This window comes from Arvicola amphibius, chromosome 1 (assembly GCF_903992535.2).
Source record: "Arvicola amphibius chromosome 1, mArvAmp1.2, whole genome shotgun sequence".
Classification (NCBI taxonomy): domain Eukaryota; kingdom Metazoa; phylum Chordata; class Mammalia; order Rodentia; family Cricetidae; genus Arvicola; species Arvicola amphibius.
In genome coordinates this window covers 119,134,859-119,154,744 of record NC_052047.1, presented here as the reverse complement: position 1 = coordinate 119,154,744, position 19,886 = coordinate 119,134,859, and the positions used below count along the sequence as shown (strand labels likewise).

At 42.7% G+C, this 19,886-nt stretch overlaps 1 pseudogene; it reads left to right on the top strand.

Moving 5' to 3' along the window:
• The first annotated feature begins 12,336 nt into the window (after window positions 1-12,336).
• LOC119824973 lies at window positions 12,337-15,968 on the top strand (annotated as a pseudogene).
• Window positions 15,969-19,886: the final 3,918 nt, after the last annotated feature.

The window sequence follows — 19,886 nt, the reverse complement described above, 5'->3', positions numbered from 1 at the left end:
CCATCTCCTCCCCTCCTCCTCCCCCTTCCCTCCCCTCCTCCTCCCTCTTCCCTCCCGTCCTTCTCCCCCTTCCCTCCCCTCCCCTCCACGCATACCTCCCCTCCCTCCCTCTCAAGGCCAAGGAGCCATCAGGGTTCCCTACTCTATGCTAAGACCAAGGTCCTCCCAACTCCCCCCCAGGTCCAGGAAGGTGATCGACCAAGCTGAGAAGGCTCCCACAGAGCCCGTCCATGCAGAAGAATCAGAGCCCAGCGCCATTGTCCTTTGCTTCTCAGTCAGACCCCACTGTTGGCCACATTCAGAGAGACGGGTTTGGTCGCATGATCCATCAGTCCCATTCCAACTGGAGTTGGTGATCTCCCATTAGTTCTGTCCCACCGTCTCCATGAGTGAACGCACCCCTCACGTTCCTGACTTTCTTTCTCATGTTCTCTCTCCTTTTGCTCCTCATCAGGACCTTGGGAGCTCAGTCCTGTGCTCCAATGTGGGGCTCTGTCATTTTCTTCATCTATCGCCAGGTGGAGGTTCTATGGTGATATGCAAGAAATTCATCAGTATGGCTATAGGAACTGGCCTTTTCAGGCTCCCTCTCCTCAGCTGCCCAAGGAACTAACTGGGGGGCGTCTCCCTGGAAACCTGGGAACCCCGAGAATCTGCTTTTATGTGACTGCTTCTGTTTCCTGTTTGATTTGCTTCTGGTCTGGCATCTGATGTCTGATGCACCATTCGTTTGCTTCCTTTGAGTTCATTTGCTTTCTTGTTTTTCAGTACCAGGGTTTGCACTGAGAGCCTGTGCATCCAGGCAAGTGTTCCATCAGGGAGCTAGAGCCACAGCCCTCTTCTGAACTTTTTATTTTGACACGAAATCTCCTGAAAGTGTGATCCTTCTGCCTCAGCTGCTGAGTGACTTGGATTACAGGATTACACCAGGGATTGTTCATCATTTTCCTCAGGTGAACAGTGAGGTCACAGAGTTGAGACCCCAATATTTTCTAGTGTAAACACACAGAAATTTCTCCCTATGCCCTGCTTCACAGCACCCCATATCTACGGATACACCGCATTTTTATTTTTACTTAGTAAGACGTAGCCTCTAGTTTCCTTTTGACTTCTGCTCTGACTCACCATCCATTTAGAAATAGGCTTTTCTATCCTACATACCTGGGGTTCCCACAAACCCTTAAATAGTTCGGGTTAGTTATTATTAATTTCTATTTTTTTTTCTATGATAGAAAACAATTTTCATGAACCAATTTCTCTTAACTATTTGGTATTTGTATTTGGCCTAAAATGTGATCTATATTGCTAAACATACAAAACCCACTGAGGAGAATGTGTGCCTTGCTGCTGCTGAGTGGATTGTCCTGTGACTTCACTCAGGGGAGTGAGCTCACAGCATGGCTATGTATTTAGTCGTCTGTTTCCATGCTGGCTTGGCGTTGACATATTCTACCAGCTACTACAGAGAGATTTAGCATCTCTGATTGTAACTGTGATGTTCTCATTTTTGTCTGTCTGTCTGTCTGTCTACATCCATCTATCAATCTATCAATCTATTAATCTATCAATCTATCTATCTATCTATCTATCTATCTATCTATCATCTCTATCATCCTCCTACCTACCTACCTGTCTACCTATCCATCCATCCATCCATCCATCCATCCATCCATCCATCCATCCATCCACTTACTTACCTATCATTATCTATCATTTTTGTATTTGTATCTTTTTTCTTTGTTCCTTTCTGAGCTGCCCCCAGCCTCACACACAGCCTCTTCAGCAGCTGACCCCTTTGTTGTTTTGAAGCAATCATCTTAGGCTTTGCTCTGAAATCACTTTCTTGGTTTTGGACATGTCCAATCCAGTCTTCTGTAACTGTATCACTAACATGAAATATAATTTCATATTCGTGCAAGCTCAGCCTATTTGTGCATTTATATTTAATATGTGTAACTTAGGTTGAAGGTGTGAGTCAGTGGTAGAACAATTGCCTACCATGCATGAGACCTTGGGCTCCATTTCTGGCACTACCAAAAAACTGTAGGTAATATATAGTTAGGTCTAGCTTTTTAAAAGTCAAAATTGACTTTGGTTTGCCAGTTTATTGAGTATTTTTTCATCAATATTCATGAGTGAAATTGGTCTAATTCTCTTTGTTGTGTCTTTGTGTGGTTTTGGTATCAGTGTGACTGTAGCCTCATAAATGAATTTGCCAATGTTCCTTATGTTTCCGTTTTGTGTAATAATTTGAGAAGTACTGGTATTAACTCTTCTATGAAAGTCTAGCAGAATTTTGCATTAAAAACAGCTGGCCAAGGACTTTATTGGCTGGGAGTCTTTTAACAACTTATTCTATTTCTGTCGAGGTGATAGATCTATTTGTTTATTTGATTTTACCTTAACTTTGATAGGTGGTATCTATCTTGAAAGTTGTCCATTTCTTATAGATTTTCCAGTTTTTGAAGTATGACCTAATGATACCATGAGAACAAGCCTACTCCCGACACTGCTTGGAGGGCCAGGACACCTAGGCTGAACAGTCCGGAGATCTGGGATAGAACCAAATATAACTGATGAAAAACAAAGTCAATGAAATGCTCCCTAATGATACTCTGCTAGATGCATAGGGTGGGGGTTAGCCGAATTGTCATCAGCAAAGCTTTACCCAGCAACTGATGAAAACAGATACAGAGACCCACAGCCGAACCTTAGGCAGACCTCGGGGAATCCTGTGTAAGAGGGGGAGGAAGGATTATGGAAGCTAGTGGTGTCAAAGACACCCCAGGAAAATCCACAGAATCAACTCACCTGGGTTCACAGGGGCTCAGGGAGACTGAATCACCAACCAGAGAGCATGCACTGAACTGGCCTAGGTCCTCTGCTCATATGTTATAGTTGCGTAGCTTGGTCTTCTTGTGGGACTCCTAATGGGGGAGCAGAGGAGGACTTTGACTGCTACCTGCTTTGGGGCCTCTTTCCTCCTGCTGAGTTGACTTGTCTAGCCTTAATAGGAAAGGAGGTGCTTAACCTTACTGCAGCTTGATATGCCATGCCTGTCTTATATACATAAGAGGCCTGCTCTTTTCTGAAGAGAAAGGAGGAGTAGACATGGGTGGGGAGGGATCCTGGAAGGAGAAGAGGGAGGGGAAGCTATGACTAGGCTGGAAATACTTAATTAAAAGTAAGTAAAATGAGACTAGAGAGATGCCTTAGTGATTAAAAGCACTGACTGTTCTTCCAGAGGTCCTGAGTTCAATTCCCAACAATCACATGATGGCTCACAACCATTCATAGTGGGATCTGATGCCCTCTTCTGGAATGCAGGCATATATGCAGACAAAACACCATATATATAATAAATAGACAAACAAAAAAATCTAAATTGATATTATTGCTCAAACTTTTTATAAACTTTATTATGAAACTTACAAATCAATAAAAAATCACACCTTTATTATTTCCAACATTTGAATGTGTGATTTTTAATAGATTCATCTCCACCAACTTTCTATTTGTTTTTCAATTAGACCTGTTGGCTCTTTGTCCTTCTATCTCTGCCTTCCTTTTATTAGATTAATCTAGTCTTTGTGTAGTTTTAATTTTGTGCAAAAAAAACAGCCTTACTGAGAAATCACCCACATACCATTAAGCCAGCTGTTTCAAGTGGGTTTGTACTGACCTTGGAGTTGTTCACCCACCACTTATATCTGACTCTCCCAGACATCCCATCATGAAAAGGAGACCTCACCAAAATAGCCTGGACAATCTTCCTCTTCTTAGTCAGGCCCTAGCAGCAAGGCCACTATTCTTTTTCCTCCTCCTCCTTCTCCTTCTCCTCCTCCTCCTCCTCCTCCTCCCTCCTCCTCCTCCTCTCCTCCTCCTCCTCCTCTCCTCCTCCTCCTCCTGTTCCTCCTCCCTCCGCCTACTCCTGTTCCTCCTCCTCCTCCTGTTCTCCATTCTTCTCCTCCTCCTCCTCTTCCCTCCTCCTTCCCCTCCCTCCCCCTCTCTCTCCCCTTTCTCTCCCCCATCCCCCATTATCTGTGTGTGTGGTTTTGTGTTCATGTATGTGTGCATGTATATGTACACATGTGTAGAGGCCACAGGTTGACAGCAGGTGTCTTCATCAATCTTTCTTCATGTAGTATGTTTAGACAGGGTTTCTCACTTGTACCCATAGGTTTCTGACTCAGCTACTCAGCCTGGTCCAGGGATTCCCTGTGTCCTGAGTCCTAGTATTTCAGTTGGATTGTCATGCTACCCTGGCATTTACATGTGTACTGTGGACCAGATCTCTGGTCCTCACACCTATACAGCACAGGCTCAAATCACTGAGCCATCTTCCAGCCTGAATCCACTATTCTCCTGTCTGTATGAACTTGAGAATGATACTTCTCATTCCACAGACTGGTTTGTAGTTTCTGATAGTGTTCATCAAAGCACAATGATATTCAGAGACAAAGTTTACCTTGGTAATTTTCTTTATGCCACTTGTGTTTTGGTATTGTATCTAGGAAGGTGCTGCCCTAAAACATCATGAATATATACTTAGTATTCTTCTATGAGTTCAGTGTGTGAACTCTTCCATTGTGTGGATGGCACATTTGAGATAGTTTTTAGTGCAGGGCATCTGGTTTCATTCTTTTGCCTCTGAACATCCCCCATCACAAAAATTATTAAAAAGACTCTTCTTTCTCTGCAGGATAATCTTGACTCCTTTATTTAAATTAACTGTATGTGGCAAGGGTTATTTTTTAGATCTTCAGTTTTGTTCTATCATCTATGTATAATCTATGCACACACACACACACACACACACACACACACACACACACACGTAGTGGTCTGTCATCTACCTTTACATGTCCCAGTATACCACAGTCTTAACTTTTTATATAACTTTTTATATAACTTTTTTTCTATAATGATGTGGGAGAGTCTTCTGTTTGAGTTGATTTCATTGGCTAATAAAGAAACTGCCTGGCCCATTTGATAGACCGCCCCTTAGGTGGGTGGAGTAGACAGAACAGGAAGAGGAAGTGAGGTAGAAGGATCAGTCAGATGCCACGCCTCTCCTAAGTTAGGCAGACTGCTGTGCCTCTCCTCAGAGAGATGCCAGACACGATGAAGCTCCAGCCCAAGATGGACATACGCTAGAATCTTTCTGGTAGGACACCACTTCGTGGTGCTACACAGATTATTAGAAATGGGTTAAAGCAAGATGTGAGTAAGAGGCTGAAAATAATGGGCCAGGCAGTATTTAAAAGAATACAGTTTCTGTGTAATTATTTTGGGTAAAGCTAGCCGGTGGCCGAGAGCCGGGCAGGACGAAAAGCAGGCCTGCCCGCAGCTCCTCACTACAGAATGGCGCCCACGTGGACAATTGAATCCACAGAAAGCTTGAGAACGCTTGGGAAAGAATAGAGTAAAGCATGTTTTCTTGATAGCAGCAATTTCTCGGGTCTGAGCAAGCACTCTCATCTAAGAGAGGCTTCCTGACTCAGCTTCAGCTGCAAAACCCTGCAGCTCTTTTAAGAGGTCCTGCCATGAAACATTTACATAGTGTTGATGAAAAACTGAACGCGTGTTTTTCAGTTTTCAGCCGTAGCAGGAAAAAAGCTGTGCCGTTTTAAAATGCCAGCTTTCTGGGCCGTCCTGCCAGAGCAAACTCTTACTCTTTCAAGCAGGCGGTCCTGACTATGGAGCTTTTGATTGTTGCTTAACACTGTTGCAGCTTGCTTGCTGGCAGGGACCTTGAAACACTGTAGAGTTGTGGCAGTGAACAGGGCTCTGGCCGGTATCTCAGCCACAAGGCTGTGATCGCAGAAAGCTAAGGAATGGGCTGGATCCAACCGCCAAACTCAGGGCTTTAGTCCTACCGATACTGCTCAGTAAATTAAAGACTTATGTGGTCAGAAAAACAGAGATATACAATAAAGAGAGATTCAAAGATGAAGAAAACCTCTAAATGTTTTCCAGTGTGTTAAAAATATACGCAAGCTAAAGGTTAAAGTTCTTAAAAGTAAAAAAGAAAAAAGAAAAAGGAAGTAGCTAGGGTGTGGTGGTACACACCTTTAATCCCAACACTTAGGAGGCAAGATATATTGACCTCTGTGACTTCAAGGGGCAAAGGTGGATTGACCTCTGTGACTTCAAGGAGTGGTAGCACACACCTTTAATCTGAATGCCTGGGAGGCAGAGACAGACAGATCTCTGTGAGTTCAAGGTGTGGTAGCATACACCTTTAATCCCAGCACTTGGGAAGCAAAAGCAAGTGGATTTCTGAGAGTTCAAGGACAGCCTGGTCTACAGAGTTATTCCAGGTCAAAGATGTACAGAGAACCTGTCTCAAAAAATAAAAGTAAAAATAAACGAAATAGAGGTTAAAATAAAGTCATATAAGATGGAAAATACACAGAGAATCTTGATACTGTATGCTATTATGCTCTCTTTGAATTGTTTGAATGCTGAAGAAGGAGCAACAGCTGCTAAAAGATATTTGTTTATAAATGCTGCTGAACTAATCCAAGATAGATATTTTGAAAATACCTTGACTTCAGAATTTGGATCTAAGGATATGATACTTTGGAAAAGAGATTCTTTTATTTTTACAGAAAATGAGACCCTATGGATTGCTTCTATCCCAATATGGTATGATAGACCACGCCCTCCTGAAAGGTTGCTGTGAACACCCTCAAAAAATTACTTCACCCAACTGATGACTGAGATGAACCTGGCACACAGGTTACACCATGAAAGATCTGATTAACAGCGCCCCCATTCAGCAGGAAGCAGTTTGGAGAGAAATAACTGCACCCATGTTCCCAAATATTGTTTATAAATGTTTTTTTTTTACATTTAAAGGGGGATATGATATGGAGATGAATAATTTGCATTGATATGGATTTTGCTTTAGTGATTTAAATTTAAGGTAAATTTTGTTATATGTATGTGTATTTCTGATACTGATTAATGTATTGTGATTGTGTAGTTCATTTAAAAATGTAATGTATATAGGTTGTTAATGGATAGTTATCAATAATATTAAAACCTGTAGTTATGTTAGTTAGATTTTCTAGCTATATAGAGATATTTTAAGTTACATAGGCATTCTTCATATCTTTCAAAGACTACAGAATATCGCATTTTAGATGTTTTAATAACTTAGGACTGTTCATGACAATGAGACATGTCTGCTCCTGGCAGCACCAATCTACTTCAAGAAGATGATGGGCATCGAAGAGGATCCTTATTGAGTTTGATAGCCATTTGGGCAAGAAACTGCTCTTGCCTGGACTATTGCATAAACTGGACATAGAGAACTCTCAGAGAGAGGACTGCTGAACTTGCCTAAAAGTGAGATGATCTTTCGGGATTCCTGATTCATGAAAGAGTCTGCAAGATATTCTGCAGGACACAGCAGAAAGTGACTGAACTGTCTTTGAAATTTCTTGCTTTATGGAAATGTCTGCTGGAAACTATGGGCCTGAAGGCCAAAGATGGATGCCCCAACGGTACAGAGGAACTTTGGGTGACTGTCCAGGCAGCGAGATATCTCTGTCATTTCTAGAGTTTTGTAAGTTGCTTAGTTCTTATTTACTTAGGTAATATTATGTCCTTCTGGAGTCTTTGATGGAGTTGAAGAATGGATAGATAGTTAAAGTTTTCCTTTGTTATGATAAAAGATAAAATGGATATAATATTGTAACTAATTCTTACTTGATAACTATTTTGTTATATGTAATTTTACTATGTTAAACTATAACTTTTAAGTAAGTTTTAAAATCAAAAACTGTAAGTCCAGTTTTGTTCTTACCCAGCTTACTATGGTTATTCTGACTCATATGAATTTTAAAATCACTAGTTTATAAAAAAACATAATCTGGCTGAGATTTGGATAAGAATGGAGTTAAACCTTTAGATCTTCAAGAAGAACAGAGCGAAGTGCTGACAAGGATGTCCAGCTGACTGTAATGTACTACAGCAGCGTGGGAACCTTTGGCTCTCTGCAGCTGTTTCTCCCCTCCGTGAGTGACGTACTGACTCCACCTTTAAACATCATATGCCTGTCGGTGCAGGCTGCGATTGCTCCTCTATGAAGTTGTCTCATAAAACAAATATGAAAAAAATGGGTGGGGTGGAACCCAGCACAGAGTTTGCCCAGTGTGGTGTACCATGCTGTGTTTGAATCTGAACACCAAGAAAAGGGATTTTGCAAATCAGGACACACTGTTCTCCCGCTGTCTTTGCAGCGGCTTCAGGCTCCAATCAGTGTTCTTTCTTCCTGAAGATTCCTTACACAGTCTAATGCAGTTTTATTTCCACCCCAAGCTCCCCACAGCGTTTCCTGTAAGGCAGGTCCCAGAGTACCAAGATCTCCCAGTCTTCATTGCTCTTGGGACATCTCCTTTCCCCTCCATTTTCAAAGGACAGTTCTTGCTGGGTGTAGATTCTTTTATTTGTTAACTTACATCTTGGTTTTAGAATTTTCTACAGGAGTAGAATACATGGTAGAAAGTCTTTTTCTTTCATCTTTTAGAGTTCCTTGTCACGCCTTCTGGATCGCCCTGTTTTGGTGAGAAGTAAACTGCTGGTCTTGTTGAGGATCCCAGGACATGGTGACATGCTTCTCTACTGTACTCAGGATTGACTCTGACTCTCTCTGTCTCACCGACTAGAGCCCATGACCCTTCTGAATGGTGAAGTCACTCTCTGTACCATTTTAGGGCAATAGGAACATGATTTATTTAAATATTCTTGGTGTCTCCTTTTAGATATGGAACTAGCACTATGGAAGTTTTTACACACTCAACGGGATCTCACTGGTCTTTGTGTCTCTTTTCTTCTTCTGTCCCCTTTTCTGTCCATGCTTCAGACGGAATAATCTCATTGAGCCTATATTCCAGGCCCTGCTCTTTCCTCCACCTGCTTTTTTTTATTAGTCACCATATAACATGGCTTACTTCCCTGTATGCTTTTAAGACTGTCTCCTTATGTTGATGTAACATGGCTTATTTCCCTGTATGCTTTTAAGATCGTCTCCTTATGTTGTTGCCAAGCCATCTGCTTATGGTGTGACTTGGTGTTGCCATCATAATTTATCATTTTTTGTGTGTTATAATGAATGTGTAGATTTATAATTTTCCTCTAGCTGGAAACATTTTAGTCATTATTTAAATGATTTTTTTCAGAGACCCTCTGCAGGGACTCATGTAGAAGTCAAGGTGCTGGTCAGTGATGAGCTTCTCAATGTCCTTCCTCATGTTTGATCTTAGGCCATTTCTCTTCTTCATTTTAAAAGTTTACTTGCTTTTTTCTGGAGTGTCTATTATTCCACTGGTTCTGCCTAATGTGTCAGAGTTTTCATTTCTAAAATGTAACTTGAAAATTTTCTATCTTCCACATCACCACTCTTTGAACATGTAGAATACAGTTTTGGTTTTATTCTAATGCATTTGCTTGTGGATTCTAACATCTGTGCCATTTTGAGGCCAATATTAATTGACTTCTTTTTATGTTCATTAAAGGTGCATTTTTCTGCTTCCTGGTAATTTTGTTTTTATTTTATTTGCATGTGTATATATGCTTTACTGTGTGTATATATGTGCACATATATGTGAGTGTGTGTATGCCTATATGTGTGTATGGTGTATATGCATATGTGAGGGGGGATAGGCATGTCAAGACCTGCAGAAGGTGCAGGGTGTTCCCTTCTCTCAATGTCTACCTTGTTCCTTTGAGACAGATTCTCTTTCTCAGCTCAGAGCGCATATATTTTGGCTAGGCAGGCAGCAACAGTGGCCTAGGGATCCCCTGTCTCTGGCTACCTCAGTGCTAGGATTGCAGATATCAGGGGACCGTGTTTAGCTCTTATGTTTACACTAAAATCCAAACCAATATTTATTTGTTTGTTTAATTACTTACTACTTTAAAATGTTTTGATACAATATGTCTTGATCATGTCTTTCCCCTCCCTCAATACCTCTCAGATCCTCTCCACATCCCTACTTATACAATTTCATGTTCTTTCTCTAAGTATTAACTCCCTAAATTGAAATCAAAAGAAACAAACAAACAGAAAATAAAACTAGACACAAAGCACCAAACCAAATCAAAAAACATGGGCACACAGGTATGCACAAACATGGAGTCCATTTGTGTTGGCTGACCCCTGGGCACAGATCCTACTCTGGAGTATATCTGATATAGCCAGCGACACACTGTTGAAAAAACTGATTTTCCCTTTCCTGGCAGATATCAATTACAAATATCTTCACGGTTGGGGTGGGACTTTTGATCCGCCTCCCTTGCCTGTGGGATTTTGGCTGGTTTGAACCCATGCAGATCTTATGTGTGCTGTCACAGCCTCTGTTTGTTCCTACGTGCATTGGTCCTACTGGTTCTGGATAACACTTCTTTTTTTAGGGGCATCCTTCATCTCTGGCTCTTACGATCTCTCGACCTCCTCTTCTGTGTAGCTCTCTGAGCCCTGAGAGGAGGGTCTTGACTTGATGAAAATGCCTCATTAGGAATGAGTGCTCTGAAGTCTCACACTCTGTTCATTGCCCAGTTGTGGGTCTCTATATGAAGTACCATTTACTTCAAGAAAAAGTTCTTTAGTGAGGGCTGGACAGTGCTCTGATTTATGGGTATAGCGACATGTCCCCAGAAGTAATCGTTTCTATGTTCCTTTAGTTGAACAAGAGGTAGGACATGAACGCAGAAGGAGGCTGGTGGGAGCAGAGGAAGGGACCTTAAGAAGGAAGGGAGTGTTGTGGAATATACGTGACCTGAAGGCAGGAGGACAAGCACAAGCTTCCCCCTTGCCCTCTTTCCTACCACAGTCTTGCAGCCTATGTTGGAGCCATTGCAATGACTGCTTGTGTCTTGCTTTGAGATGCCAAACGTGGCCTTGCCTTCACTGCCTGAGCCCTTTCTGCCACTTGGTGGGTACCTGGCTTTTCACATGCCATTCTTTGGAGTCTGGCATCTGAACTGCACTTTCTTAAGTACATTATATCTTCCTTAATTGTCTGTGCATCTTCATTGCCGGTGACTTGTGAGTGGGGGCTACCTGATGTTGCATTAACATGCGTAGTGTCCTAGTCTTTACTATGGAAGCTGGAGGTAATTTAATCTCACATGGGTTGGGGGCAACTGTTCAGAACTAATTCTACTAGACTATACTGTGAATCTAGGGTAAAATGAACTAAAATCATAGTATTACCTGGTGACCTTTACATGCACAGTACTGCCTGGTGACCCTTATATACACAATACTGCCTGGTGACCCTTACATACACAGTACTGCCTGGTGACAACTCCATAGATCATTTCAGTCTTTGTAATATAACCTCATTTGCCCTTTCCAAATTAGCATAACTTGAAAATGTTATTTTATTTAGTTGTATGTGAGTGCGTGTATGTATGCAGGTATACAAGTGTGTATTTGTGTGTGTGTACATGTGGAATTCAAAAGTCAACCCCATGAATCATTTCTTGAAAGCCATCTGCCTTGGCTTTTGAAAGAGGGTCTCTCACCAGCACTAGAGACTCAGCGATCCTCCTGCCTCTGTTTTCCTAGCACTAGGGTTGCAACTTTACATAATTACCCTTAGCTTTTTACATGAGTGCTTGGGCTAAAGCTCCATCCCTCATGCTGGTGTGAAAAGCACTTTACTGAGCCCCTTCCCAGCCCTTGCCATTTCACATTCTAGATAGAGAATCAACTCATCCAGCTGTGGTGCTAGATCTAGGACTTTATCCCCCGACTAAGACTACCTATGCCATCCCTGCATAAACCATGCTTCTAATACTTTGAACTGTTTTTTTTTTTTATCCAAAATTCAACTAACTTGTTACCACCAGAGGATTCAAGCTGGAGGCTTTTGTGGGTATGGCTTTTTTTCTTTCCTTCATTTTTAAAAAAATTGTGTGATCTCTAACTCAGTGAAGTCCTTTGGCCCCATTGCAGATGGCCAACTCATTTTCTAACCCAGGGGGAAACACCAAGAGTTCCCATCTATCTTTCAGAAGCTGCAGCCAGAAGAAAGGTGAAGGGAGGTAACTCATGAATCTAATTACTTTGCCCGCTGTCTATGACTCAGATCAAACACCGTTTTGTCCTCTCTTTCCCCTTTAGGGGGGAATTAATTAGGCTCTAATTACACTGACTGAAAAAATAGAAGCTACGATAAAATTATTATTTTTTTTAAAAAAAAGCCATTAACAAGGTCTGTGCACAGAGCTCATTATGACCTAGGGAACGAGACTCATTTGGATTTTATGGCCTTTTCCATTTGCATTTTTATTAAACTCTTTCTTACCATTCTCAATATGTCTTCTGTGCATGGTATTGCCATCCTTGGGAATTTCCAGGTGTGTTAGATTAGATGCTTGAGGCTCCCTCACTCTCTTCATTTCCAGTCAAAGTGTGTTGGTCCCACGGAGAAGATTCATCATCATCACCCCTTAAACTGATTTAAAAGTTCGCACTGATTTCTTTTCCCCATCTGGATAGTTGTCTAAGTTGCAGGGGCTTCTGGTCCAGGTGAATTAGATAAAAGCTAGAGTTTTTCTTCTGCAAAGGAAATATGAAGAATTTATTCCCACTAAGACATCTCACTGTAGAAAGAGAATTAGATCCCTCCCCCTGTTAGATGGAATCCAGTTGTGTAGACTAAGTTGTTGGGACTATAGGAAGATTTCTAGAAGAACAGTGTGACAGGTCCTCCTACCCTCATCGTTATAACACAAGTCACATGGCCCAGGACACAGGTCATAGCTTTAATTAGAAAACTGTCCCAGGAAGAGGTGTGGTTTTCCTCTGGGTGACAGTGCAGAATTGGATGGCGCATCTCATCCAGACCCCAGGCTCTTCTTTATCAATACAACCCTACTACTGGAATAAGGATAACCTTAAGAAATCTGAAGTCAAGCACTGGGCTAAGCGCCGAGAGTCCAGTTGAAAAGAGCGGGATGAGGGATTTTATGTGTGAGGGCTGGGGGTCAATATCATGATGGGGAAATACACAGACAGTTGACCTGAGCTTGTGGGAGCTCATGGACTCTACACTCACAGCTAAGGAGCCCATATGGAACCGACCTAAGCCCTCTGTGTGTGGGTGACAGTTGTGTAGTTTGGTCTGTCTGTGGGGACCCTAGAAGTGGAACAAGAACCTGTCCCAGGCATATGAGCTGGCTTTTTGGAACTTCTTTCCTATGGTGGGATGCCTCCCTCAGTCTTAATGGGAGTGGAGGGAGTTTGGTTCTGCCTCAACTTGATATGCCATGCTTTGTTGACTCCCTGTGAAGTCTTACCATTACTGAATGGAGATGGAAGAGGAATGGATAGGGAAGGGGGATAGAAGAGAGGTTCGGGGAGGGAACTGGAGGAGAAGAGGGAAGGGAAACTGTGGCTTGTATGTAAAAGAAATTAAGAAATTTTATTTAAAAAAAATTAAAAGAAATCCTTAGTCAGTCCCCAACCCTTTCCCCAGAATGCCTGTGTGTCTATAGTCTCTAAAGAGAAGTGCTTCTCCTGCAGCAGCCCCAAGAGTCCACAGAGCTCCTGAGAGCTTGGAAGGAGATGCACCAGCCATGTACCCCTGCAAGACTCTGATAAGGAGCGAAGGGCTTGGAATCCTCTCTCCCCTGCCGTTCTGGAGGCAGAGGTGAGCACCTAGTGGCTGGCTCCAACCAGTGGTGCCAGAAATCCTGCCTGTCATGGTGGCCTTCTACAATCGGCCCGAGGCCCTCCCAAAGGGGGTTGCAGCTGAGCCTGGGTGTGGGAGGAAGATTGGGAGTTAATTGCGTGGCTGTTCCAGCTTACTTCACCTCCAGTGATGGGAGGATCTTCTGCCATAAAAACTCCTGGGCCAAGTTTGGAGAATTCTGCCACCAGTGTTCTCTGCAGATGACAGGTCCTGCCATGGTGGCTGCAGAGTTTAACTATCACCCATAGTGCTCTGCCTGCATGAGTTGCAAGGTGCTATTTGAGGATGGGCATGTTGCACTTTACAGTGGGAAATGTCACAATGAGGTGGCACCCATGTTTGAAAGGCTGTCTATGGAGTCTGTCCAGTACCAGCTGCCCTGTTCGGTCATACTCAGCTCCTTACCTGCCACCACTGAGTGCAGACATGGCTTCTCTGTGTCTTTGAAAACTGCTTCTTCTAACTATGCCACCACTGTGCAAGTGAAAGAGGTCAACCAGATGCACATCAGTCTCAACAACGGCAATGCAATCCACCCTGGGGACTGAATCCTGGTGATCAATGGACCTCTGCTCAGACTCTTTGAGCGGAGAAGGTTGAGGATGTTGGGGTGGGGGGTGGGACAATTCTGTATTCTGTCAATTATGTTTTAAATAAATGTTGATTGGCCAGTAGCCAGGCAGGAAGTATAGGTGGGACAACCAGACAGGAAGTAGAGGTGGGGCAATGAGAACAAGAGTATTCTGGGAAAAAAGGAAGCTCTCTCTGCAGTCCTGTCCAGACACCAAAGAAGCAGGATGTGACCTGCCCGGCTGAAAAAGGTACTGAGCCATGTGGCTAACATAGACAAGAATAATAGGCTAATATAAGTTATAAGAGCTAATATGAAGCCTGAGCTAATGGGCCAATCAGTTTATAACTTATAAGAGACCTCTGTGTGATTTTCTTTGGGGCTTACTGACTGTGGGAACCGGGCAGGACAGAAACCCCAACAAGCAGGCCCTCATGTTACAGAATGTTATTAACTAGACAAGCCAGACACTTCAGATACTGATTGAACATGACCCTTGTCGCCAGTGCCTGGACCAGCTGCAGCAAGATACCAGACTATCTCCCACATGTAAAGTATGAACACTCACATGCTCAGCACCCTGGACACCAAGGAGAATCAGGAGAGAACACTGAGGTGTTCTCTGAGATGCAATAAGAGCACCTCCCAGTCTCCTGACCCCAGCTCCCCTGAGGAGCCCCTGCTCCTCAGTCGTGACATCAGCCACTTGAAATCCCTATGCTGCTCCAGCAGCTGCTCACAGCAGATCTGGTCCTGTGACCTGGCCCATGGGGAGGTCCTGGGAAGGGCTTCTTTGGGCAGGCCATCAAAGTGACTCACAAAGCCACAAGCACAGTGATGGTCATGAAGGAATTAATTCATTGCAATGAGGAAGCCCAGAAGACTCTCCTGACTGAGGTGAAAGTGAAGCCTAGACCACCCTAACGTGCTCAAGTTCATTGGTGTTCTGCACAATGCCAAGACACTGAGTCTGCTGACAGAGTACATTGAGGGCGGCACACTGAAGGACTTTCTGTGCAATGTGGACCTGTTCCCCCTGGCAACAGAAAGTCAGGCTTGCCAAAGGCCTCTCCTCTTGAACCGCATGTTTGCACCCAATGTGCATCATCCACAGGGATCTGAACTCATCCAACTGTCTCCTCAAGCTGGACGAGACTGTGGTGGTAGCAGACTCTGCGCTGTTACATCTTGTAGTGGAAGAGAGGAGACGGCCCCCAGGAGAGAACGCCACCACTAAGAAACTTTATGCAAGAGTGATTGTAAGAAGCACTACACCGTGGTGGGAAACCCTACTGGGTGACCTCTGAGACACCAAATGGCAAGAGCTATGAGAGACAACAGATACCTTCTCTTTTGGTATTGTTCTTTATGAGATTATTGGCGGGTGCTGATCCTGATTGTCTGCCCGCACACTGACTGGTCTTTGGCCTCTATGTAAAGCTTTTCTGGAAGAAGTTTGTCCCAACAGACTGTCCCCCATCCCCCAGCCTTCTCCCTGCCTGCCGGCTTCTATCTACTGTAGTGAGCCCGAGAGCAGACAGGCATTCTCAAGGCTGGACAACAGCTTTGAGGCTCTGTCTCTGCACTTGGGAGAGCTGGCCACCCCACTGCCCACAGAGCTGGAAGAACTGGACTACACTATGATTGTGGAATACAGTCTGACTCAGGACTTGTCACCCTAGCCCTTGTCCATTCCCCTGCAGGAGGGCATTCCACAGCCAACATTGTACCCTCTGCGCCCTGTCCTTGCTATGAGCAGGACTGTCTAGGCTTCCTGTGGATGGACAGCTTGCTTAGAAGCAGAATAAGCCATCTCTACTACCTCCCCAGGAGGCACACGGGTGCAGGGAAACACTTCTTCATAGGTGCTCGGACCTGGTCACTCTCTGGAAATCCAACATTCACCTGAAAGCCGTGAAGAAGACAAAGAGAACCTGGACTCTAGACCAGGAGTCTATTGCTAGGGACTACTTGGGACCTTTGTGCCCATGAGATTCTGGGAGGCTGTAGCTTTCCACTAATCAACATAGCCTGGGCCTGTTGGGCAGGAATAAACTGGCATGAGTCCTCTGGGGTCTCTGGTTCCAGCAAGGTGCAGGACTCCAAGCAGTAGTGTGAGTGATCACTGAGAGGCTTCAAAGCATGCCAAATGACAGCAGTGATTCCTCCTCCCCTCCAGGCCCTGCCCTCTAGATCAGGTTCTGAAGAGTTTCTTAGTGTGTGGCGAAACCTACAGGATCCAGAAAAAGCATTGGTTCTGCTTACAGGCCCAGGGACCACATTAGTGTGTGCGAGTTTCCACTTTAACATTCTCTCTCAACAGTCACTCCCAAAAGCACCAAAGAAGCTGGGGCTGGAGAGAAAAAGGTCCTGCCCTTTTAAAGCCCCATATTCTGGCTGATAGACACAGTCAAAAGATCAAGACATTATCTGCTGCTGGATGGGTTCTGGAGGCCAATGTGGTCTATCTCGGACTTTGGGTCTAAGCAGGGAAAGGGGAGTCCCATCAATTTCTTGGCATCCTTGGGACAGCTACTGCACATCTCTAGTGTGTCTGCTCCAGGCAGCAACTTGGACGGGATGGTGGCTGTTGAGTCCCAAATTTGAGATATGAAGAGAGCTCCCTGAGCTGGGCTTCCTTGTTGAAGGTCCAGCTCTTGCTTTCTGTGCCACACTCCAGGACCACGGGCATTGGAAACCCTCAGGACACATTCCATGCCTGGCTGCCAGGTGTCCAGGGTTTGCCATTTTCCAAGGGCAAGCTCACACTGTAATTGACAAATTGGGAATGGGTTTGGTTAAAAATATAGCATGTGGAGGGATGCACTGGTTGGGGGATCAGCAGAATGGTTGTTACTATCAGCTTTTATCCATCAGGCGATACTGAAATAGTGTACATAGACAAGATAAATTCTGGGATGGTAAGTCATTTCTGGCCACTTTACTTGCTAAGTAGAGTGTGTGTGGAGTTTGCAAACTTGCTGCAGGGGAATCCCAAACTCCCAGCATGGCTCAGCATCCTCTGACTGGTTATGCTTGAGCTGTTCCAGCAAGTATGGGAGTGGTGGGCCTGAGCTGCGTAATTGAAGCAGTTAACATAGCACCGACACTGAGAGTGGAAAAGTAACTTAGGGCCTGACTTAAATAAACTTGGAGGAGTTGGAGAGATTTAAAAAATTAAAAAGTGAAAGAAATCTGAAATCTAGAACTCCTGAATCAGAACGGATATGACCCATACCCTCAAATCTGTTTCTCACATTCCACCCAGGAGATTCTGATAACTAGAAAGGCATAGAAACCATCTGGCTAAAATATTAAGCTGAGATGAAAAACATACATTTTCAAAGATGAAGATGTACCTCGTGTCCCATACAACAGAATATAATGACATGTTCCCCCTTGAAATACTGGGGGTTCTGACTGGGGATACTTCCCATAGGGGAACAGATTTGAAATCTTATGTATCTTAAAGACTGATATAATTTAGACTCCATTCTGTTAAAGGAGACCGCTTGTTCATCCTGACCGCCTAGAACGGAAATAACAACAAAGAAACTGTATTAATTAAATCCCTGGTTGGCCCATTAGCTCTAGTTTCTTATTGGCTAACTCTTACATATTAATTTGACCCATTTCTGTTACTCTGTGTATTGCCACATGGCTGTTCCTGGCTAAAGTTCCAGCATCTGTCTCCAGCTGGGCTACATGGCTTGTCCCTGACTCTGCTCTTTTTTTCTTCCAGCATTCAGTTTAGTTTTCCCCACCTATCTCTGTTCCCCTATAGCTCTGCTATAAGCCCAAAGAAGTTCCTTTATTAACCAATGATATTCATAGCATACAGAGGGAAATCCTACATCACCTCCCACTTATTTGTTAAAATAAAAAGGAAGGTTTTAACTTTAACATAGTAAAATTACATATAACAAAACAGGTATCAAACAAGAATTAGTTACAATATTTATATCTACTTTATCTTTTATCATAACTAACAAAATTTATAATAATAACTATCTATTCATCAGCTTCATCAAAAACTCCAGAAGGCTACAATATTACCTAAATAAACAATAAGTTCATTGTAAACAACTTCCAAAACGCTAGAGTTCACAGAGACAGCTCACTGAACAGTCACCCAAAGTTCTTCTGTACCGTTGAGGCATCCATCTTCAGCCTACAGGCCCATAGTACCCAGCAGATTTTTCCACGAATCAGAAATTTCAAAGACAGTTCCGCCTATATTTGCAGTTTGTCAGTCAATTTCTTCCATGTCCTGCAGAATATCTGGCAGACTTTTTCATGAAGCAGGAACTCTGAAGGATCATCTCACCTTTAGGCAAGTTCTGCAGTCATTTCTCTGTGGGTCATGCATGTCCTGTTCATCAAGAAGTCCAGGAAAGAGCAGTTTCTTACCCAAATGGTTATCAAACACCATAAGAAGCCTCTTCAATGTCTATCTTTCTCTTGAAGTAGATTGGTGCTGCCAGGAGCAGATGTGTCTCATTGACATGAAAAGTCCTAAATTCTTAAATCATTTTAAATGCCATATTCTGTAGTCTTTGAAAGGTTTGAAGAATGCCTATCCACCTGAAAAATAACTCTGTACATCTAGAAAATCAAACTGAGTACAAGCTTGATTATTATAGATGATTATCTATTAACCTATGTTTCTTAATTATACATTAATTTTTAATGAGCTGGACAAACATAAAACCTTAATTGAGATTAGAAATACATATAACAGAATTGACTTTAAACTTGTATCAATAAACCAAGATCCATACCAATGCAAAGTATCCATCTCTATAGTATATCCCCCTTTAAATATAAACAAACATTTATAAACAATATTTGGGAATATGGGTGTAGTTCTCTAGACTACTTCCTGTTGATTGGGGGAGCTGTTAATCAGGTCTTTCATGGTGTATCCTATGTGCTAGGTTATTTCAGTCAGTAGTTGGGAGAAGTAATTTTTGAGGGGTATTCAAGACAACCTTTTGGGGGGGGTGTCTTGGTCCATCAAACAAAATCATTCTGGAAGGAATCCACATCTTCTTATCCTCTGTGGAAACAAAAGAACCTCTTTTCCAAAGCAAAATATTCTTAGACACAAATTCTGAAGTCAAGAAACCTTTATAATATACATGCTGGTTTAGCTCAGCAGCCCATACAATAAAATGTCTCTCTGTACTTAGCTCCTTCACACTCAAAAAATTCAAAGAAAACAAAATAATATACATAATCTAGACTCTCTGTATATACTCCATCTTTACATTGCTTTTCTTACTCTATTACTTTTTAAATATTTACTTTATTATCTTTACTCTTTTAATATATGACTATCTGTACTGTCTTTTTAAAGATTTTGTTTTATTTTTTTATAAAGCATTTACTTAACTTTTTATATTCTTTTTCTTCTCTCTTTTAAGTCTACATACATTTATCCAACACTGTGACCCATTTAGAGGTCTTTTATGTCTGAATCTGTCCTATTGTGTATCTGTAATTCTTTATTATACATTAGTGTCTCTTAAAATGCTAAGTGCTTTTTTAAAAAAAAAAAACTTAAGCTGTGCCTTTGCTAGGGAAAATATGGTACTTCC